This window comes from Hemitrygon akajei, chromosome 1 (genome assembly GCF_048418815.1).
Source record: "Hemitrygon akajei chromosome 1, sHemAka1.3, whole genome shotgun sequence".
Taxonomy (NCBI): Eukaryota; Metazoa; Chordata; class Chondrichthyes; order Myliobatiformes; family Dasyatidae; genus Hemitrygon; species Hemitrygon akajei.
This window is the reverse complement of record NC_133124.1, coordinates 113,227,945-113,251,482: the sequence shown is the minus strand read 5'-3', so window position 1 is coordinate 113,251,482 and position 23,538 is coordinate 113,227,945. Positions and strand designations below refer to the sequence as shown.

Below are 23,538 nucleotides of genomic sequence, written 5' to 3'. Positions count from 1 at the left end.
TGCCAATGTTTCATTAGGAGTTTGAGGAGGTTTGTCAGTTAAAATTCTCAAACTTCTACAAATGTACTGTGGAACTTATTCTGACTGGCTGCTTCACCGTCTGGTATGGGGGGGTAGGGGGCTACTGCACAAGATCGAAGTAAGGTGCAGAAGCTTGTAAAGTTAGTCAGCTCCATCTTGGGTACTAGCTCCATGATGGGTACCAACCTCCACAGTATACAAGACATCTTCAAAGAGTGGTGCCTTAGGAAGGCAGTGCCCATCATTAAGGACCCCATCACCAAGGACATGTCCCCTTCTCATTGTTGCCATCAAGGAGGAGGTACAGAAGCCTGAAGGCCAACACTCAGCGATTCAGGAAGTTTCTTGCCCTCTGCCATCTGATTCCTAAATGTTCATTGAACCCATGAACGCAACCTCACTACTTTTTTTATTCCTGTTATTTTGCACTACTTAACTATTTAATAGACATATATTTACTTGCTGTAATTCTGTTTTTTTCCCTCTTTATTTATCATGTATTTTGTTGTATGTACTACTGCCGTAAAGCTAACAAATTTCACGACATATGCCAGTGATATTAAATCTGATGATGTTCTATATTCTTATGTGGCATTCTCACTGATATCAACCTTGGGATCCAAACATCTTCCAACTAAAATCAATTCATTGTGAGGTTGAGACCAGGCTTCTACAGTTAGCTGGCGCTGCATCACAGGAGAAGGTGGAACACGGGGAGGGAGGGGTGCATTGAGATTTAATTCAGAAAACCCAGGGGAGCAGAGGAGAGAGTTTTTTTTGAGTAAGGGAGCATGGAGGCAGATCACAGACTGGCAGTAATTCCGGTCAGACAGAGCTCCTTTGTTACTACTCTGGGTTCCCATGTGTAACTGATTCTGATTGTTCTCAATGAGAAAGCTGTTCCTGCACTCGGTGTTAATCTGTTTCGTGCTCATTTCCTCTCCCGGTCCCACAAGAGCACAGAGACATCTCTGTCAATCTTGTGCAAAGCTCCCAGGCTGGAGGAAGTTCTTCATTCTGACCTGCAGAAACTGGTGCTGAGTGTGTCATAAGTATGGGCTGCCGAGGTGACCTTAACAGTCCCTGCTGTGCCAAACCTTCCCGGCAAATAAGCAGGCTCATGGAGACCTCCCCCCTCCATTTCTATAGCCTCCCTCAACTTGAAGGCCAAGTTGTCAGATATAGGGATTGATAGGTTCATGATTAGTAACTCATGGGGATAGAACAGGAGAATGGCAGAGGAGACTTGATGGGCTGAATGGCCTAATTCTGCTCCCATGTCTTATGATATCTGCTCAGTTCTGTTTTTCCTAACCCCCCACCCCCACACAAACTCCTGGGCCCCTCTTTCAAATGCCTTCCACATCCTTAAAGGAAAGAATTTGCTTTGAACAGCAGTGGGAATGTCTGGTGCTTGAACAAAGACCCAGGGTTTTGAGTTGCCTTTCAAAATAGCATTAATGTAGCCTGTTGCATAACACTGGGCATTCAGAGTATCTAAACTGGACTTGCTGTTACAATGAAGGAAACTTGGCATCCGGTCTCTGCCTAGCAAAGTCCACAAATAGCAGCGCAAGAATGACAAGATAATCTGATATTTTATTTGTCGTGGTGTTATTTTTCAGTCTAACCACTGGTGTAGTGCTTTAGGATCTTTCATGCTCAGCAGAGAGGTCCTCCATTTGATATCTTAAACATAGAAAATAGGTGCAGGAGTAGGCCATTCGGCCCTTCGAGCCTGCACCGCCATTCAGTATGATCATGGCTGATCATCCAACTCAGAACCCTGTACCTGCTTTCTCTCCATACCCCCTGATCCCTTTAGAGGCCTCTAGCAGCACAGCAGGAGTGGTGGTGAAAATGTGAGTCTCTGCAGCCCTGGACTCGTGCATGTTTCCCTGAACTGACATGTTGGTCCATGGCCGCCTCTGTTGCCACGACGACACCACTGTGAGATCACTCTCATACCTCGTATTCTATCTGGGTAGCCTCCAACTTGATGGCATACATATGGATTTCTCAAATGTCTGATCCCAGCTTCTATAGCCTCTTGTATCTGGACTTTAAAAAAAAATGTGGTAGGACCTTTATTTATTTATTATTTATTAACTTACAGGATGTGGGCTAAGCCAGCATTTATTGCCCAACCCAAGTTTTCCTTGAAAAGGTGATGATAAGCTGCCTTATTGAACCGCTGAGGTGTGGGTGCACCCACAGTTAGGGAGGGAATTCCATGATTTTGACCCAGCGATGAAGAAGGAACAGCGATATGTTCCAAATCAGGATGGTGAGTTACTTGGAGGGGTATTTCCAAGCGGTGGAGTTCCCAGTATCTACTGTTTTTGTCCTAGAAAGTGGTTGTGGGTCTGGAAGGTGCTGCCTTAGGAACTTTGGTGTGTTGTTGCAGTGCATCTTGGAGATAGCACACACTACTGCAACTGTTCGCCAATGGTGCAGGGATTGGATGCTTGTGGAGGGGGTACCGATCAAGTTAGCTGCCTTACACTGGATGCTGTTGAGCTTTGAGTGTTGATGGAGCTGCACTCACCCAGGCGAGTGGTGAGTATTCCACTACACTCCTGACCTGAGCCTTGTAGATGGTGGACGGGCTTTGGCGTCAGGAAGTGAGTTAGATGTCACAGGATTCCTAGCCCTTCACCTGCTCTGGAAGCCACGGTGTTTATATGGGAGGACCTAACACGACTCCTGCCAACCTCAGTGAACGATCGGCGAGTCCGGAGGTAGTAAGCTCAAAGTTGAAGACAGAAGTTGGCGAGTCCCGAGGTAGAGGCCAGGGACTGGAGGTTTGAAGCCCAGTATCTGAGAGTCCAGGACCAAAGGCTAGAGGCCACGAGGCAGCCTGTCCTGGGGTGGGAGGCTTGTGTATATGCAGGGGCAGGTGGAGGGAGGGTAGGAAGGGGGCTTGTTTTGCTCTGTTGCTGCTTGCGGGTATGCTGTGTTGGTGCCGGAATGTGTGATGACACTTGTGGGCTGCCCCCAGCTGATCCTAGTTGTGTTGGTTGTTAACGCAAAAGATGCATTTCACTGTATTTTGAAGTACGTGGGATAAATCTGAGAATGCAACCAGCAGGCCAAGGCGGTAACTTCAGCGAAGTCTCCACAGTCTGAGACAGTTTGCTCCGTATCCCCGAGATCAAAGGGTTTTCTCCATAGAAAGGGCTGAGTTTGAATTTTCATCCAAACAAATTCTCCTGCTGGGGATGGCTGTCGTACTGATCGAGGATGTGCACCTGTTGAGCTGACATCGAAGTCAATGTCGCGTTCATTGTCCTGTGCACAAGTGCATGTACTGTATGCATAGGCGCAATGAAAAACGTCTGCAGCAGCATCAAATGCATCATTCACAAGAAAAACAAAATTTGCACAATTTTTAAATAAGAACACAATTAGAATTCAAAAAGGCCCATTTTTAGTACAAAGTGATTAAAATGGTCATTCTGTCGCTTTACTGTAGTGATTAGAGTTTTGCTGGGTGATTCAAGAAAAATAGTTGAAGGGAAAAAGCTGTTCTCGAACCTGGTGGTATGGGACTTCAGGCTTTGGTACGTCCTTGGGCCATTACTCTCTGCAGCTTCTTACAGAGAGTCCGCTGCTCTGATTCTGTCCGCTATCACTCCCGGGCCCTTTCCTCTGTCCTCGGCTTAATTCTCCACAATATACACCAACCACGGTATCCATCTTCTACAAAAAGAACTGCAGTTGCTTGGTCAGGATCCCAAACTGCCGCCTCTCCCAACAGGAAGGAGAGGAGATTCACGTGTACGGATTTTGGAAAAATAGCGCCATTTCTTCACGGAGCTCCCTCCCCAGCAGTAAAGTGATACTTAAACCAGGGCTTCTTTTTAATGCTATGAAGTCTTGCCATTAATCGAGAGGTCTATAGACAGTTGAAGTAGAAGGTGTGCCCCCACATTCTCAACGGCAATCGAGAATGGGCAATGAATGCTGACCCTGCAACACCCACCCCGTGTGACCGACTTGAGCAAAAAATGTCTCGCCTCTAGACTTTGAAGTGAGTTCCTGAGCAGCACATATTTTTGAAAGATGTTCTGATAACATTTGCACACAAGTTCATCAGCCACACAGTTTCACCGTTCATTAACTTCCCCCATCTTCAGTAATGGTTTTGAACTTGCTTTCACCTGCCTTTTAACCATTGAAGTTACTGAAAATGTGTCATTTAAAATATTTGAGCAACCTCTGTTTTCATTCTGCAAGCTGCGGCAGTCCTTCATTCTCTCGCCCGTCTGAAATCGTTGTCTGAGCGTATTTGAGCAGTGCCGACAGACATGTTGACCACACACACACGTGCAAGAAGAGCCCCATCTTGTCCACAGCTGATAACCCAGTCAGCTTTCTCCCATTCTGTTGGTGCCCACCATCACTTAAATCTCCCCACTGGGACTGGCTCCACCAGCCTCACACAAGCCAGGGATCAAAGGCCTTGAGCCGAGTGGAAATGGGATCTTTGTGTTACTGGGAGGAGAGAAGTGGTGTTGCCAATAAGTGTGTGGGCAAGCATGATTTCAGAAGATATTCTGGTAGCCTGCTGAGCCTGCAAAGACAAATGAGGGGCTCAAGGTGTTTAACTGACGGTAGAGAGAAGCATCTTCCAAAAACGCCTGTGAAGGTGCTGAACTCTGTCTGTACTCAACAGGAGGACTTGGGTAGAGGCAGAAAACAAACAATGCTTGCTTTGAATCTATCAACAGCACCACAGGTGATATGAGTTAGATAGATACTTTATTGATCCCAAAGGAAATTACAGCGTCACTGCAGCATTACAAGTGCACAGATACACAAATATTAGAAGAGATGCAAGAAAGAATTAAAAAAAGTAACCACGAACAGTCTAATGGAGGGGGGGGGGGGGGGGGTCATCATTTCCCCTGTGATAGGTTGACTCATTATAGAGCCTAATGGCCAGGGGTAAGAATGACCTTGTATACCACTCTTTAGAGCAGCGCAGTCGTCTTAGTCTTTTACTAAAAGTGCTCCTCTGTTCAGCTAAGGGGGCATGCAGAGGGTGAGAAACGTTGTCCAGAATTGTCAGGATTTTCCATGGAGTCCTTTGTTCTACCACAGCTATTTTGACTCCTATAACAGAGCCAGCCTTTCTAATCAGTTTATTGAGCCTGTTGGCATCACCCGTGTTGATGCCATTGCCCCAGCATGCCACTGCATAGAAGATTGTACTAGTGACAACAGACTGGCAGAACATGTGAAGGAGAGGACCTCAGTCTCCTCAGGAAGTAGAAGCGACTCTGGCCCTTCTTGTACACAGCCTCTGTGTTGGTGCTCCACTCCAGTCTGTCATCCAGGTGCACCCCTAGTCTTCACCACATCCACATCCCCACCATCAATGGTAACAGGGAGCAGTGCAGGCTTAGTTTTCCTAAAGTCCATCACCATATCTTTTGTCTTACTGATGTGGAGCTGCAGATGATTCATCTTGCACCATTTGACAAAGTCCTCTACCAGGGCCCTGTATTCATCCTCCTGTCCTCCCTTTATACACACAACTATGGCTGAGTCATCAGAGAATTTCTGCAGATGACATGACTCAGTGTTGTATCTAAAGTCTAAGGTATACAGGGTAATCAAGAAGGGAGCCAATGCTATTCTCTCTGAGGCCCAGTGATTTTTATAGCCCTGTCTGACACACAGCTCTGAAGCCGCACAAACTGGTCTGCCAGTCAGTTAGTCATTATCCAGGATACAATGGAAGTACCAACCTGCACTGAACGGAGCTTTTCCCCCAGCAATGAGAGCTGTATGGTATTGAAGGCACTTGAGAAATCAAATAACATGATTCTCACATGCTTATCTGTTCAGAAGGTAGGTGACAGCGTCGTCGACTCCACTGTGCTCCTGGTAGACAAACTGCAGGGGATCGAAGGCTGATCTGATCGGGGTCAGAGGTGAGCCAGGACCAGCCTGTCCAGGGTCTTCATGATGTGTGAGGTCAGGGTCACTGGACAGTAGTCATTCAGGACTTTCCATTGGCCCTTCCTGGGTACTGTGACCACACATGATGTTTTCCACACAGTCAGGACCCCTTCCAGGCTGAGACTCCGATTGAAAATGCGCTGGAGAATACCACACAGCTGCTCAGCATGTTCTGTCAGCACCTTGGGGTTCACATCATCCAGTCCCAATGCTTTGCTGTGTCTGAGTTTCCCCAGAGCCCTTCTCAGCTGCCCAGTAATGATGGTGAGGCTAACCTTGAAAATTTATGCTTGGTGACCAGCCCTTCATTGCCAGCATTGGTGCCTTAGTGTGAGAAGCTGAATACAAAGGAGAAGCAAGCCCTGCTGTGATTGCATAGTGCCTCAGTGGGATCTCACTGCACTTACTTTTAAATCTTAAATCTTACTGTTTTCGTCTCGCTTCCAGACAGAGGGTGTACTTGCCAGAGAGGGACTGCAGCCGAAGTTCGTCAGGGTGCTTCCTGAGATGGCAAGTTTGTTGTATGAGAATAGATGGAGGAGACTGGGTCAGTGTTTCCTGGAGTTTAGAAGAATAAGAGGAGATGTCATTGAAACATACAAAATTCTTAAAGGAGACTTGACACTGCAGATGCTGGAATCTGAAGCAATAAGAAAGATGGTGGAGGGATTCAGCAGGTTAGGCACTATCTGTGGAACTTCATTTAATTGTTATTCAGCCATTCATGAATACAGCCAAGTGAAACAGCGTTACTCCAGGGCCAAGGTGCAAAACACAGTACCAACAGTCATACACAGCACCAAGCACATATAGCACATATAAGATAGCCGTAAAATAGAGACACACTGCCCGAGTCCTTGAATGTTACAGCAGTTTGCAGTTGAACACAATACAACTTGTCTTCTGCCAAACAGCACCGACGCCTCTGGCTCTGACAGCCGCCTCTCTCCTGGACAGTTCCAAGCAGGCGATACTGTGGTTTGAGGCCTGGTCCTCATTTTGACCGAGGCCTCGCAGGCTTTCCCGCCGTCTGCAAACCAGATAACTGGACATGCTGCATTCCACGTTACCAGTGTCCAACAGGATCTTGTGATCCCAAAAATCACTTGCTGTTAGACTACACATAGCCTTGGTGCAGACCGCGTTGCTCAAGAGGTATCAGATTCTGTGCACAAAGTCCAACTCCTTCATTTTCTCCACCAACAAGCAATTTGCTGACAGGGTAGACCTGCAGTACTTCAAGTTGATTTCCAGCAGGGTCTTGCAATCGTAAATACACTTAAAACAGGCAACATCACTATTGGTTGGCCAGTAAACTTTTCGGCTCCAGGTTAAGGGCTTTGACCCAAAGCATCAACTGTCCATTTCCCTCTGTAGAGGTGGACTGACCTGCTGAAATCCTGAAGAATCATTTCTGTTGTTCAAAATTCTGAAAAGGCTGGATGCCTCCCCCAGCTGAGGAGTCTCAGACCGGGGCACCATCTCCGAGTAAGGGCTGTTCCGGACTGAGGTGGTGAATGCTTGGAATTCTGTGCCCTAGAAGGCTTTGCAGGCACAGTCACTGAGATCATTCAGAACAAATGTCAGTGGATTTCTGGGTATTGCTTTGTAGATAGATTTTTAAATCTTTGCACTGTAAAGCAACAGAAAAACAAATTTCACCTTAGATGTCAGTGATGATAAAATCTGATTCGGAGGATAATCAGTGAGGGAATTGGAATGAGATTGCTTTGAGAGCTAGCACAGACTTAATGGGCTGAATGACCTCTTGCACTCTAAGAAAGTATAGAGTAAGGAACTGCAATTTAACTGGTGTAGAATTCAGCGATTTGAATCTACCTATTTCATCCTGATGTGGAAAAACAAGATTTGAAATCATCCTGCTGAAACTGTGCTTGGACAAGGAAAGATAGTTAGAAAAGTTCTCAGTAAAGTGGGAAAGCAGGATTGAAGGGATAAAGACATAAAATACTGGCAATGCTCAGTAGATCGGGCACAGTTAATGTGTTGGGTTGAAGATTGTGCATCTGAGCCATTAATTCTGCTTCTCCTCCATAGATGCTGCCTGACTTGCTGAGTATCCCCAGTATTTTCTTATTCCACAGTCTTTTGTTTTGCTTTTTATGATTTAAAAAGGACAGTTCAATATCAAGAGGAGCTATCTTCAGAGTAAGAGAAGAAGGAACATTCCCAGTGACCATCTGAGTGAAGGCAGGGTCAAGTAAAGAATCAGATTAGGGATGAGAAGTTATTGATGGTAGCAACTTCAACAGGATCATACAAAAAAAAGAAATGTTTGGGAGACTCTGGAGACCCAGCTAGGGTCTGGGATTAATTCGATAATTCCTTCAACCAGCCAGGATAGGGCTGAATGCCTTGACCTGTCCCATGTGGTTCTGTGCCTCTCGGGGCTGGTGACTACATTGCTTTTGGGAAACCTGATGTCTCTATAGAGATCTGACATCCCACTCTGAAATGGGGAGTGAATTCAGCCTCTCCTCAGCCAGTTTCTCCAACTGTGTTAAGGTACAACTGGTTTATAAATGTCAGCCTGGGCTTTGACTTTGCACTTTGGCTTTGTGCTTGATAGAAAAGTTGTTCTAGTTCTCAAGTGACCTTATTAATCAAGCCCTGTTGGCAAAGACAGCACAATACAAACAACAGGGTGCACATACTTTGCCATCACCTTCCTGCAGCTGAGGACTGTGTGAACCTTCCTGAAAATGCTTTACCTCAGTGTTGGCAACCTGCTACTGTATTCCAGTATTTAATCAACGTCAAGTTTATTGTCATGTGCACAAGTACACGTATGCACTGGTGCAATTACTTGCGATATTATCATAGGAACATAGCATTATACACGTTCACATGAAAACATAAATGTTACATAAGTTATTTAAAAATTATGCAAAAGACACAAGTGACCCTGATGGGAGTTGTATACAGACCCCCAAACAGTAGTAAGGATGTGGTCTACAGATTACAATGGGAGATAGAAAATGCAGGCCAAACCGGCGATGTTACAATAGTGATGAGGGATTTCAATATGCAGGTAGACTGGGGAACCTCAGGTTGGTGCTGGATTCCAGAGGGGGAATTTCTAGAGTGCCTATGAGATGGCTTTTTAGAGCAGCTCGTGGTTGAGCCAACTAGGGGATCAGCTATTTTGGATTGGGCGTTGTTCGGGGCAAGTGATCGTGATATGATCGAATTCATCCTGAAATTTGAGGAGAAGATGACATTAGATGTATCAGGATTACAGTGAGTAAATGGAATTAGAGGCATGAGAGAGAAATTGGCCAGAATTGATTGGAAATAACACTGGCAGGGATGACAGCAGAGCAGCAATGGCTGGAATTTCTGGGAGCAATTCAGAAGGTAGAGGAGATATACATCCCAAAGAGGAAGAAGTGTTCTAAAGGCAAGATGACACAGCTGTGTCTAACAAGAGAAATCAAAGCCAACATAAAACCCAAAGAGAGGGCATATGATAGAGAAAAAATTAGTGGGAAATTGGAGGATTGGGAAGCTTTTAAGAGCCAACAGAAAGCAACTAAAAAAGTCATTTTTTTAAAAAAAAAGTAAAGATGGAATACGAAAGTAAGCTAGACAATAATATTAAAGAGGATACCAAAAGTTTCTTCAGATACATAATTTGTAAAAGAGAGGCAAGGGTGGATATTGGACTGCTGGAAAACGATGCAGGAGAGGTAGTAATGGCAGGTGAACTGCCCAAGTATTTTGCATCAGCCTTCACTAGGGAAGACACTAGCAGTATGTGGAAGTTCCAAGTATCAGGGGTCATGAAGTGTGTGAAGTTACCATTACTAGAGAGAAGGGTCTTGGGGAAACTGAAAGGTCTGAAGATAGATAAATCACCTGGATCAGATGATGTAAATCCCAGGGTTTTGAAAGAGATAGCTGGAGAGATTATGGAGGCATTAATAATGATCTTTCAAGAATCACTAGAATCTGGAAAGGTTCTGGAAGACTGGAAAATTGCAAATGTCACTCCACTCTTCCAGAAGGGAGAGAGGCAGAAGAAAGGAAACAATAGGCCAGTTAGCCTGACCTCAGTGGTTGGGAAGATGTTGGAGTTGATTATTAAGGATGAGGTCTCAGGATACGTGGAGGCACATGATAAAACAGGCTGTAGTCAGCGTGGTTTCCTCAAGAGGAAACCTTGCCTGACAAATCTGTTGGAATTATTTGAAGAAATAACAAGCAGGATAAACAAATAAGAATTGGTTGATGTTGTGTAGTTGGATTTTCAGAAGGCCTTTGACAAGGTGCCACACATGTGGTTACTTAACAAGCTGGGAGCCCATGGCATTGCAGGAAAGATTCTAGCATGGATAAAGCAATGGCTGATTGGCAGGAGGCAGCGAGTGGGAATAAAGGGAGCCTTTTCTAGTTGGCCACTGATGACTCATGGTGTTCTACAGGGGTCTGTATTGGGACCAATATATTTTAAGTTATATGTCAATGATTTAGATGATGGAATTGATGGCTTTGTTGCAAAGTCTGCTGATGATATGAAGCTAAGTGGACGGGTAGCTAGTTTTGAGGAAGTGTGTGGCATCCGTTAGTCTCATGAGACCCTGGATCTGCGCCCTCTCCAGGACGCAGGCCTGGACAAGGTTGTATGGAAGACCAGCAGTTGCCCAAGCAGTGAGTCTCCCCTCTCCACACCACCGATGTTGTCCAAGGGAAGGGCAAGGGTCGATACAGCTTGGCACCAGTGATGTCGCAGGAGTTGCCAGAGCGAGGTTGAAGGCAACATTGGACTGCCTTAGGGACTCCAGCTCCGGATTTGTCCTCAGGGTTTACTCCCGAAGTCTTTCCCATAAGTGGGTATGGCTGCAAGGCAGCCCGGAGGTTTGAAATCAGAGCTTTCCCTCTCTTAGATGGACTGCCTTCCCAGGCTGACGAGCTCCATCTACCCGAAGCACTGGTTTTAAGGCACCAGGACCCACCTTCACACCTTCTCCCATCAGTAGAAACAGTTCCGCCGGGCTTAGAGGCTAAGCCACATGAGAAGGCCAGGCGTTGGACTTGGTTGTCAGAGGCTATTTGAGGCGCGTGCTTTGAGGAGCACTTTTAGGTAGTAGGAGCTTGTCCCCACTGCCACTCCTTGGCGTGACAACCCTGGAACCTTTGAAGAAGTAGAGAGGCTACAAAAGGATCTGGACAGATTAGGAGAAAGGGCCAACACATGACAGATGGAATACAGTGTCAGGAAGTGGATGGTCCTGCACTTTGGTAGAAGAAATGAAAGGGTTGACTTATTTTCTACATGGAGAGAAAATACAAAAAAAACTAAGGTGCAAAGGAACTTGGGAGTCCTTGTGCAGGATTCCCTAAAAGTTAATTTGCAGCTGAGTCAGTGGTGAGTAAAGCAAATACAATGTTAGCATTCATTTCAAGAGGACTAAGATGGAAAAGCAAGGATATAATGTTGAGACTTTATAAAGTACTGGTGGGACCTCACTTGGAGTTTGATGAGCAGGATGTGCTGAAACTGAAGAGGTTTCAACAGAGGTTCGCCTGATTCGAGGATTGAACGGTTTGTCATCTGAAGAGTGTTTGATGGCTTTGAGCCTGTATTGAGTAGACATCAGAAGACTGAGGGGTGACCTCATTGAAACCTATCGAATGGTGAAAGGTCTTGTTAGTGGATGTGGAGAGGATATTTCCTATGGTGGGAGGGTCTAGGACCAGTGGACACAGCCTTAGAATAAAGGACCGTCCTTTTAGAATGGAGATGAGAAATTTATTTAGCCAGTGAGTGTTGAATCTGTGGAATTCCTTGCCACAGGCAGCTGTGGAAGCTAGGTCTTCATGTATATTTAAGGCAGAGGTTGTTAGATTCTTGATTGCTCAGGGCATGAAGATATACGAGGAGAAGGCAGGAGATATGGGCTGAGAGGAAAATTGGATCAGTCATGATGAAATGGCAGAGCATACTGGATGGGCCAAATGGCCTAATTCTGTTCCTATATCTTATGGTTTTATGGTCTTAGAACAAAACACGTGAATAGAAGTGCAAAGTGGTCATAGTGTTGCTGTTCTGAGGTGGTGTATACAGTTGGGCAGGTTGGTTCAAGAACCAAATGTTTGATGGGAAGGAGCTGCTCTTGAACATCCTGCCTGATAGTAGCTGTGAGAAGTTAGGATGCAGCAGGTGGTGGGGATCTGGATCGATGCTGCCTCCTTGAGACAGCACACAATACAAAACTTGTAGATACTACCAATGATGCATTGTGTTGATCCCACTACTCTTTGCAGCTTCTTGCATTCTTGCACACTTGAATTATCGTACCGGACCCTAATGCAACCATTCAGGATAATTACCACAGTACATCTGTGGAAGCTTGTTAGAGTGGCATGTCAAATGTCCTTAACTTTCTGAGAAAGCAAAGTCACTGGTACACCATCCTCGTGATTGCATCAATGTGCTGGGCCCAGGACATGTCATCCAATTAGTGACCACACAGGAAGTTAAACTGCTGACTGTATCTACTGCTGATTTCTCCCAATATAGACTGGTGCAGGTTTGTCATTCCTCTCCTTCCTGAAGTCAACAAACAGATCTTTAGTTTTATTAATGGTGAGTGAGAGCTCACTCTTGTAGTTCTCTTTCAGACTTACACTCCAGTTTGTTTCTGGTTCTGACCAAGGTTTGATGACCCTGCATCCCTCTCCACTGCTGCTGCCTTACCTGTTGGCTGTCCTTGCCAGATTCTGGCCTTGATTCAGATTCTCAGCATGTTTTGCCTTTGAATTTCTACAGGATGATGGGAAATCACAGTGAATGGTGCTGTTCTGTCCCAGTAAAGAGCTTTGGTAGTGTGGTCACTGTCACAAAGCAGGAGATGCATCAGCTAATCTGCGCACAGCTAGCTGTCGCAGAGTAATGAATTCCCCTTGAGAAGGTGGTGATAGGACCCTTCATGAACTGTTGTACATCTCCTGGAGAAGGTGCTCTATGGGGAGGGCGTTTCAGGATCTAGGCCCAGTGATATTGTAGGGAGTATAATATGTGACTTGGGGAGCTTGAGCCTGCTGCCATTGGCTTTCTTTGTAGAAGAAGTTTTGGTTTTGGAGCAGCCCTGACTACAAAACATTGTATAGATGATACTCATGGTTGGGTTGTTGCCTTCCCCAGTGCCATAGCTTAATTTATCCCTCAAACAACCTTCCTTTCCCTTTTTTTTAAAAAGAAGGGTCCATTCCTTATCAGCATAATTTGTGATCTACTGTGCACATTTCAAGTGGATACGCACCATGTCAGTGAATGGTTCAAAATGCTTCACGAGTGTGGGAGGTACCTGGTATTGAAACTCCAAAGCACAGGAAGTTAAGGGGTTGCAGAGTGTGCACACACCCAGTTCCATAATCAGAACACCTCTCTCCACCACTGAGGTAATGTACCAAGAGGGTGACATCCATTATCAGGGACCCCCCCCCCCCCCCACACACACACACACACACACAATCTGGGCCATGCCCTCTTGATGCTACCATCAGGCAGAAAATACAGGAGCCTGAAGACCTTCCCACCCCTCAAGGTTCAATAGTGACTCCTTTCCCACTGTCATTAGGTTCTTAAACTGACCTGAAAAAACCAACACTGCCCAAGGCTAGATTTCCATCACCTTGCAGTAATGTTATGACATTTTTGTGTCATGCAAGTTACATATAATTTATGTTAATTTAAGTGTATGTTAACTTGTGCTGTTGCTGCTAATTGCTTGTTGTTATGGCGTTTATAATCTGGATATGTAGGTCCATGGAAATAGACATGAGCTTGCTGTAGACTAAGTGGTCTCTTCCTTGCATTGGGTTTACCCTGGAGTTTAAACTCAGTGCAAGGGCCCTGTTGAGTCCTGGCAAAGCTTTGCCCTTGGCTACAGGTAGCCCACAGCTGGCATTTCCTTCCCCGAGAGGAAGGAATCTCCCTTCCTATTTTGCTGGAGGCTCTGCACTTCATGTTCTCTAGCCGTGGTTGGGTGAAACATCTGAGTCATGTTTCGGTCATCACTTTGAAGCTGGATTATGTTTATATTTCATTAATACTTCTATCGCTTGCCAGTAGTGTGGACACTTGATCTTAGAATCTGATACCCCAGCTGAAGGATGTGGTCACATTACTGGGCTGGAGTCCAGATCTCACTGTCTGGGTGTCACGTGGCAGGCTGAGGTGCTGTCTTTTAGACGAGACTTCATGGCCTCTCCTAGGTGGGTATAGAAGGGTGCCTCATAACGTTTGCCCATCCAAGACCACACAAAGAGCATGGTGTAATGTTTTGGTTACATTATCGAAAATACATCATTGAACTAGAAAGAGTGCAGAGGAGATTTCACAAGGATACTGCCAGGACTCAAGGGCTTAAGTCATAGGGAGTGGTTGGGCAGGCCAAGACTTTATTCCTTGGAACGTAAGGGTAGTCCCACAGAGGTGCACAATATCATGTGGAGCTTAAACAGGGTGAACAAACACAACCATTTTGCCAGGAAAGGGGATCTAAAGACTGTGTTTGAGGTGAAAGATTTCGAAGAAACCTGAGGGGAAACCTCTTCACACAGAGAGTGTTGCGTGTATGGAACAATCTGCTAGAGAAAGTGGTTGAGGCAGGTACAATAAGGTCGTTGAAAAGACATTTGGATGAGGACATGATAGAAAAGGTTTAGAGAGATGTGAGCCGAACAGGGGGTAAATGGGACTATCTTGGTGGGGAGCATGGTCAGCGTGGACAAGCTGCTGCAGGGCCTCTTTTCATTTGTGTTACTGTATGACTCTGCCTCCAATCTCAGAGTCTGATGGACTTCTGAATATTACGAAATTCTAGGGACATGGAGTTGGTACACAAAGAGTCCCTGAGGTAAATAATCAGCCAGAGTCTTTCTGCAGGAACAAGGGGCTGAACGGCCTAGACTTGTCCAATTCCTGCTGCTGTTATCACACTGTCACTGTTGTGCACAGGCTTGCTCTTGTCTTTCGAAGATCAATGAGATTCATACAGTTCTACATAATGGAAACAGGCCTATTGGCCCAACCCATCTCTGCCAACCAAGTGCTTATTGAAGTAAATCCAACTTGCCTATGTTTGGCTCCTATCACTCTAAACCCTTCCTATCCATGTACCTGTCCAAATGTTTTCTTTTTAAAGCCTTGTAATTGTACCCACTTCTACCAATTCCTATGGAGGCCCTTTCCATTTACTCACCACTCTGCGAGAAACTTGCCTCTTGGGTCCTTTTTTATTTTTTTCCCCTCTAGCTATAAACCTATGCCCTCCAGTTTTCGACTCCCCATACACTGGGAGAAAGACTGCGATCATTCACCTTATCTATGTCTCTCCAAATTTTATAAACCCCTCTAAGATCACCCCTCTACTCTGCTCCTGTGAAAATAATCCCAGCCTATCCAGTTTCTCTTTTATAACTCTAGTCCTCCAGTCTCGGCAACATCCTTGTGAATTCTATCCGCACCCTCTCAAGTTTAATCACATCCTTTCTATAGTGAGGTAACCAATCTCATTTTGTATCTTGTTTTAGACTAAAAGTACCTTATTGGCAGTAAAGTGGTTTGAGACCTACGAAATGATCTTAGGTTCAGGCTATCCTTGGATTTGTTAGAAATGACAATTCATTCAGTGATGTTGATATGACATACTGACCTTCAATCACATTTAACTCACTTTATTGGGGTTTCTCATAATTAATGTGCTTTTTGTTTGAGGTACTCTTGTAAAGTATTTTTGGGGGGGGGGGGAACTGATTATTCCTGAAATGCTGAAAGTACTAAATCACCCGACTCAAAAATTAAGAGGTAAATGTCACAGACAGCCAGAAGCGAAGCGGAAAGCTTAAAATAAGCTGTGGAATCAGATGCTCCCAGCACCATTCCGCTAAACTACTTAAGCTGTGTAAGAACACTTAACACATTTTGTGTTTTTACAAGAGTGAAGTTCTGAGACCAGGTCAGGGCTTGGGGGCAACTGCCAAATGTTAATTTTGCCTCTGAAGCAATGGTTTTATAGGATGGCAGCTCAGCTGGAAAAGCGTGCCCACGTCCATACCTCTGTGTGAAATAAAAACAGAAAGCTGCTGGCGATGCTAGTCAGGCTTCACAAGCATCATCTGTGGAGAGAGAAAAGGTTAACATTTCAAGTCCAAGACCCTTCAGCAGAACCTATTCTAATGAAGATCTGATGCAGAGTCTCGATCTGAAACATCAGCAATTCCTTTCTCCCACAGAGGCTGCTTGATCCGTTGAGTTCCTCCAGTGGATTGTTTGATTGCTTGTTGCTTCAGATTCCAATGTCTGCTCTTCCTTGTGTTCCCATTCTAATGAAGGGTCTCAAACTTAAAGTGTCAGCTCTGTTTCTCTCTCGGGTACCTAGGATCAACTTTACTTGCCGCGTACATTTACAGGTACAGTGGATTCCGATTAATTGGGCCATCGATTAATCAGGGTAGCCATTTATCGGGTTTGCTCTTAAAGAACAAAAACTAATCCAGAAAATAGCTGTGATTCCCTTTATTTATTTGGGACACCATTCTGCTTAAATGGGACAGGAGAGAATTGCCGAACAGTTTCTAACTAGCGTCAGTTGCGTGATATTGTAAAATATATTGCTTGAGTTTTCCAATGCCATCCCTGAACTCCGCTGTGGCATCATCCTATACCTTTCTTAAGTTGCTTTCAGTTGACTCTTTCGCAGGTGATGTGGCATGCAAATGGTGGATGAATTTCAATCCAGCTTCAGCTACTCACGGCCCCACAATGCTGATCCTCCTGTTTTTACCATATACAAGTTCAATATGGTTTGTTGATTGCTATATTTCACTGTTACAAATGTCATTTCCATAGGAATGATCTTTTCTCCAGTACAAGTTCTTAGTTGGGTATCTGCAGTCTTCAATTCAGTTTCTTTTGAAATGCCATTCAAGCTCATTTTGCGGAATGACTGAAACAGCCAATCTAGTGTAACAGCCAATCTTTTAATTAATTTGCCATTCTCTTCTGGTGTAAGCCGTATTGCTTGTCTATTGTTAGTTTTCACATTGTGAATCTCAAGGCTATTCAGTCCTGTGTCAGTCACTCCCATCATTTTCAGTTTTACATTAACAGCATGCTGATTAGTGTTCTTTTTAAAACTGCAACTGGAGGCTTTATCTTTTTCCACTTCCCTGTGTAGTCCATTTATTTTTGTCTGCCCGACTTGCTCTCTGTATTGGTCTGTTGTATGTGAGCTCCTGCTATAACAGTAACATAATTTGCTTGGCCAGGCAGGCCTCTGTCTAGATGGTTCATGCTCACTTTCGTTCCAGACTACAACTCAATTATGTCTCTGTCTACTGTTTCCATGGATACTGCTATTTCAACTGCTCTTTTAAATGTTAGTTGTGCTTCAGTTAGCTATTTTTGAATGCATTTTTTGAAAGGTTCCATTTTTTGAAAGTGATTTCTCAGTGTACTATTAAGCCCATCGTTGAACTGATGATGCTTAGACAATTGCTTCAATTCACCCACATACGCTGAAATGGACTGCCCTTCCTTTTGATTCCACTTATGAAACCTAAAGCGTTCTGCAATCAGTAATGATTTTGGTCCCAAATGTTCCTTCAATACTTTCACGATATCAGCAAAGCTCATTTTGGCTGGTTTGGCTGGAGCAATAAAACTTCTATGCAAACTGTGTGCCTTTAAATTCAATGCATTCAATAAAATTAGCATTTGCTTTTCATTGGCAGTTAAAATACTACTTGGTTTGCTCACTGACACAACAGATAACTAGATAGTGTATAGAGTTACAGTACTTATTAGACCTGTCAATCACTGCATCAGGTTCCTCCCAAATCTTAGCTACTGTGCTCTACCCCTTGAACTTGTTACTACAGCTCAGGAAGAAATGGCAATTGCTAAAGCAGCGTGACGTCAGACACTGTACTCACATTATGATCTGAGCACATCCAGAAGAACGGTGACCAGAGCTGTAAGATCCCTTTACTGCAGTCCAGAAGTCAACTCCAAGAACCTCAATGGAGGAGGCCCCAGAACTTGATATTATTTGTTTCATAGCCGCAAGTCTCACCTGCTAAGCAGAGTGACTCCCCCTCATCAGGAAAGACATGATCCCACAAGAGTAGGCAAGCCTCCACAGTGATTAAATCTTTCGACCTGAATGGAACAATTTAAAATTTACTCTGCTCTTGGATGTTTATATAGTTATGTGCTATACTGCATATACAGTATTGTCCTAGTTCTTTCTTGAGCACATACATTATACACAGTGCCTATAAAAATTATTCAACCCCTCCCCTGGAAGTTTTCATGTTTCATTGTTTTACAACATTGAATCACAGTGGATTTAATTTGGCTTTTTTAACGCTGTTCAACATAAAAGACTCTTTCGTGTCAAGTGAGAACAAATTTCTACAAATTGGACTACATTTATTATAATTATTAAACATAAAATAATTGACTGCATAATTACTCAACCCCTTCAAGTCAGTATTTAGTAGATGCACCTGTGGCAGCAATTACAGCCTTGAGTCTGTGTGGATAGGTCTCTACCAGCTTTGCACATTTGGACTCTACAATTTTTCCCCATTCTTCTTTACAAAACTGATTAAGCTCTGTCAGATTGCATGGGGATCGTGAGTAAACTGCCTTCTCAAGTCCAGCCACAAATTCTCAATTTGATTGAGGTCCAGATTCTGACTTGGCCACTCCAGGACATTAACTTTGTTTATAAGCCATTCCTGCGTAGCTTTATGCTTGTCTTGCTGGAAAACAAATTTTCCCCCAAGTCGCAGTTCTCTTGCAGACTGCATCAGGTTTTCCTCCAGGATTTCCCTGTATTTTGCTGCATTCATTTTACCCTCTACCTTCACAAGCCTTCCAGGTCCTGCTGCAGTGAAGCACCCCCACAGCATGATGCAGCCACCACCGTGCTTCTAGGTAGGGATGGTGAGTTTTTGATGTGCAGTGTTTGGCTTACACAAAACATAGCGTTTAGTCTGATGGCTAAAAAACTCAATTTTGGTTTCATCAGACCATAGAACCTCCTTCCAGCTGACTTCAGAGTCTCCCACACGTCTTCTGGCAAACTCTGCTGAAATTTCAGTTGAGTTTTTTCAACAATGGCTTTCTCTGTGTCACTCTCCCATAAGGCTGCAACTGGTGAAGCACCCAGCCAACAGTTGTGTGCGCAGTCTCTCCCATCTCAGCCTCTGAAGCTTGTAAATCTGTTCCCTTGATGGAGATGGGAATATGGGGTGTTTTCACCTTCCTGAAGTCCATCACCAACTCCTTTGTCTTAGTGATGTTGAGCTGCAGGTGATTCAGCCCACATCACTCAACAAAGTTGTCCACCACTCTTCTGTACTTGACCTCGACCCCAGCTGATACAGCCCACAACTGCTGAATCATCTGGAAACTTCTGCAGGTGGCAGGACTCCGAGTTGTATCTGAGGTCCGAGGTGTAGGTAGTGAACAGGAAGGGGGATGGGACAGTCCCCTGAGGTGCTAACCACAGTGTCTGATACACAGCTCTGCAATCTGACATACTGTGCCATCTGGACAGGTAGTCTGTGATCCAGGACACTAGTGAAGCATCCACCTGCATCTCCGTAGCTTCTTCCCTAGTAAAGCAGGTCGTATGGTGTTAAAAGCTCTGGAGAAATCAAAGAACAATATACTTACAGTGCTGCCTATCTCGTCAAAGCCCATTGATGCAGGAAGATAATGGCATCCTCAAATGCAATTTCTGCTCGGTAAGCAAACTGCAGGGGGTCCAGTGATTTACATAGAAATACTGCAACATGTTGTGCTCAATCCTGACCGGGGCTGGCTCACGAGTGTACTTCGAGATTTGCCCCTGATTTAAGTCACTCGTATCTCTCCTGTGGACACTCCCGAAACTACAGAAGTACACTCTGTGCTGTACTCTTCAGGTGACAGGTGGAAGGAGAGAGAGAGGGAGAGAGAGAAGTGATAAATGACTGCACGGTGCATTTTCTCAGGGTCTGTGTCAGTCTTGGGAAACTGCAGTGCGTGCATGAAAGTTTTGATAGAATTGAAGAAACTTTGTTTTCTTTTCCAGGACATTTCTGGGGTGGGGGAGGCAGAAAGGATGAAAGAAAAGTTACACAGACCAGGAGAGTGTGTTGTGGGGCAGAGCTTGGACAGTTACTGCTTTGCAATGCGATACGTAACACATTCAGACAACCTGCGTGTTATCATGTGTATGGTGAATTGTAATCTTTTAGTAGTTTGGCTGTGAGCCAGAAATAAGGAAAGGAGAACTTTAAAGCTATCTGAATCATTTCCATGACCAAGGTCACAATGTAAGCTCTCTGAGTTTCAGTTTTAACAGAACGCCAAAGCGCAAAGGTCATCCTGAAGAATCGAGAACTTTAACGGGCATTTTGTGCCCAGATAATTTGGGGAAGGGAAGGTAACAAGTTCTCCAGAGCAAGATTTGTTATTATATTAACAGGAACCTCTTCTACTCAGCGTTGAATCACAGGTCATGTGTATGTGGTGTAGCTGAGTGTGTGTGTGTGTGTGTAGCCATCGAAATGGATCTCTGCCAGAATCGACAATGGAGTGGGAATGAAGATGGGACGGCTAAATCGGTGCCACGATATGTGATCTGCCAGCTTTGATCGGTCGCCGGCTCCAGCAGGCCTGGCTCTGGGAGTCTTCCTGTGCCCAGCAGCCCCAGACCAAGCTTTCAAAGGCAGACCTCACACACAGTCTCGAACTGATACAGTTCACTGGCAGAGCAGACATCAGTTGGCGATGAAAGGACTGACTTTCAGTGCCTCAGTGAAATGAACATATTCCATGCTGGTTTCCGGCCATTAGAAGTTGAATAAACACCCTTATCTTTTTTTTGCCTTTTTAAATCACATTGAGGGGAATGTACAGCAAATGGAGCATAATCTCCTCCATCTGTACAACCCTCCCCCGTCATCCAATGTCACTCTCTCATCGGTAACTCTCATCTCAGCCACTGGATGAGCTCTGGAATTTTCTCCCAAAGCCTCTTCTACCCCCCCCCCCCCCCCCCCCCGGCTCCAGGATGATCCTCAAACCCTACACTACAGAGCCCTGGATTAAACTTAAAATAGGAACAGGAACAGCTCTCTCACCCCTTATTGTCTGTAGTAAATGTGGTGTCAGTTTAAACTAATCCCATTTGCCTGCACATGATCCACACCCCTCCATTCCCTCGCTGTTCATGTGCCTGTCAAAATGCCACTTAATCGTCACTCTCTTGTCTGCTTCCACCACCTCCTGTTCCAGGCATCCATTACTCTACAGAAATCCTCACCCCACACATTTCCTTTGTCTCCCATGGAAGGAGGTTAGTCTATTGGATGGAGGTGCAGGTATTGTGAGGCGCCGTGGGATGTTTGGCTGTGGTAAGGGTGCTCTATAAGTGAGAGTTGTTTTACCGTTTCCTGCCGTGAAGGAGTGCAGTGGGTTATGCCAGTCAGTATATGACAGAGAACTGATGGCGTGATCCCACTGCCTGGCCCATCAGCACATTCCACTTCTCATCTGCCTTCTGGTGTCCGAGCTTCACCCCTCCAGTGACCAGGTACAGTAAATGGAAATTTGGACCTATGGGTAACTGGTGCACAAGAGGTGTGAGAGCTGGGCAGATCAGTCATGTATGTACAAATAGGCTTTGGGGAGTGAGTGGGCTACCACCCCTCTTGCTTCTGTTTTCTGACCTAACTCTACCAGATGTCTGCAGTCCTCCAATGCCGATCTCTTGAATGGACCCAACTTTAATAGTTCCACACTTGGATGTTGTGCCTAAACTCTTCAGGTCTCCCCTCTCTATCCCCATGCACCTCCTTTAAGTCCCACAATACAGAAATGGCGCTTCAGTCTACCGTGACCACGTCAACCTTCACCAATCGCACTTCTCCACGCTTCGACTCTACACTCCATGCCACGCCACTTTAAGTGCCATAGGGCAGCACAGTAGCGTAGTGGTTAGCTTTACGGTACAGGCGTCCCAGGTTCATTTCCCGCCACTGCCTGTGAGAAATTGTATGCTTGCCCTGTGGTTGTGGGTTTCCACCAGGTACACTGGTTTCCACCTACAATCCAAAGATCATTAGCATTGGTCATTGTAAATTGTCCCATGATTGGGCTGGGATTAAGTCAGGGGATTGCTGGGTGTCATGGCTGGAAGGGCCTACGGTGCTGTATCTCAATAAATGAATTAAGTCTTTATCCAAATGCCACTTAAATGTTGTGATTCCACCACCACCTCTGGCAGCACACTGCAGATATCATTCACTCTTCATAATAAAACAAAAATTACACCTACCTTGAAATCCCCTTCTAATACTCCTCACCTTAAACTTATGCCCTCTTGTTTTTAATAACTGTACTGTGGAAAATGATTCTGGCTGTCAACCCAATCTGTGCTGCTGAAAATGTGATACATGTCTACCAGGTCACCCCTTAACCTCCAGGGAAAACAAGCTCAAGCTATCCATTCTCCCCTCATAACTGAAGTCCTCCAATCCAGGCAAATCTCATCTGCTCTCTTTCCGGCACAACCATATCCTTGTTACAGTGTTTTGTAAAGTCACAACATAATGTCCCAACTTTTATATTCTCTGCCACTTGTACAAAGGTAAGCATGTCATGTGCTCTTTTCAGTACCCTCCACCTGTACTGCCACCTTCAGTGAACTCCAGGTGCCTATGTTCATCAGCATTCCTTAACTCTACCGTTTACTGTACACCCCCTACCCCCAAAATGCATCACCTTGCACTAGTCAGGATTAAATTCCACCTGCCAAAGTCCTGCCCAACTTTCAGATCTCTTTCCTGCTGTAGGTCTTGGCAAGACACAAAATGTTGGAGGAACCGTGCAGGTCAGGGCTCTGTGGAGGGAATAAATAGCCAATGTTTTGGGTGGAGACATTTTCATCAGTCTTGCTCTGTATTTCCAGCATCTGCAGAATTATTAGCTTTAGACAACCTTCCTCATGGTCAATAACACCAACTTTGTGTCATCAATAAAATTTACTAATCTTACCTCTTACATTAACAGCCAAGTTGTTAATATATTATCACAAACAACAAGTGGCCCCAGCATCCATTGCTGTGGTATATCATTAGTCATAGACCTCCAATCACAAAGGAACCTTTCCATCACTCTTCCCTGCTCCTTATCACCAAGCCAATTTTGGATTTAATTAGCCAGCTTGTTCTGGATCACATGTGTCTTAACTTTCTGGACCAACTACTATGCAAGACCTTGTCAAATACCTTGCTAAAGTCCACATAGACAGCATATACAAACTTTGCTTCATCTGTCTTAGTTACCACCTCAGAAAACTCACTCACGGATTTCCCTATTCAAAACCATACTGATGATCCCTGATCAGACCACTGGGCTTATTTCTGCTGTCTTTAAATAAGGGTACAGGATTAGCTATCCTCTAGTCTTCTGGTACCTCAACTGTGGCCAACACTGGTGCAAAGATCTCGGTTAGG

The 23,538-nt window shown here is 44.9% G+C and overlaps 1 protein-coding gene across 1 annotated transcript in view; it reads left to right on the top strand.

The window, feature by feature from the left end:
• sntb1 (syntrophin, basic 1) overlaps positions 1-23,538 on the top strand; it is a 115,175-nt gene that overhangs the window by 56,822 nt on the left and 34,815 nt on the right. The gene's annotated exons all lie outside the window — the stretch shown is intronic.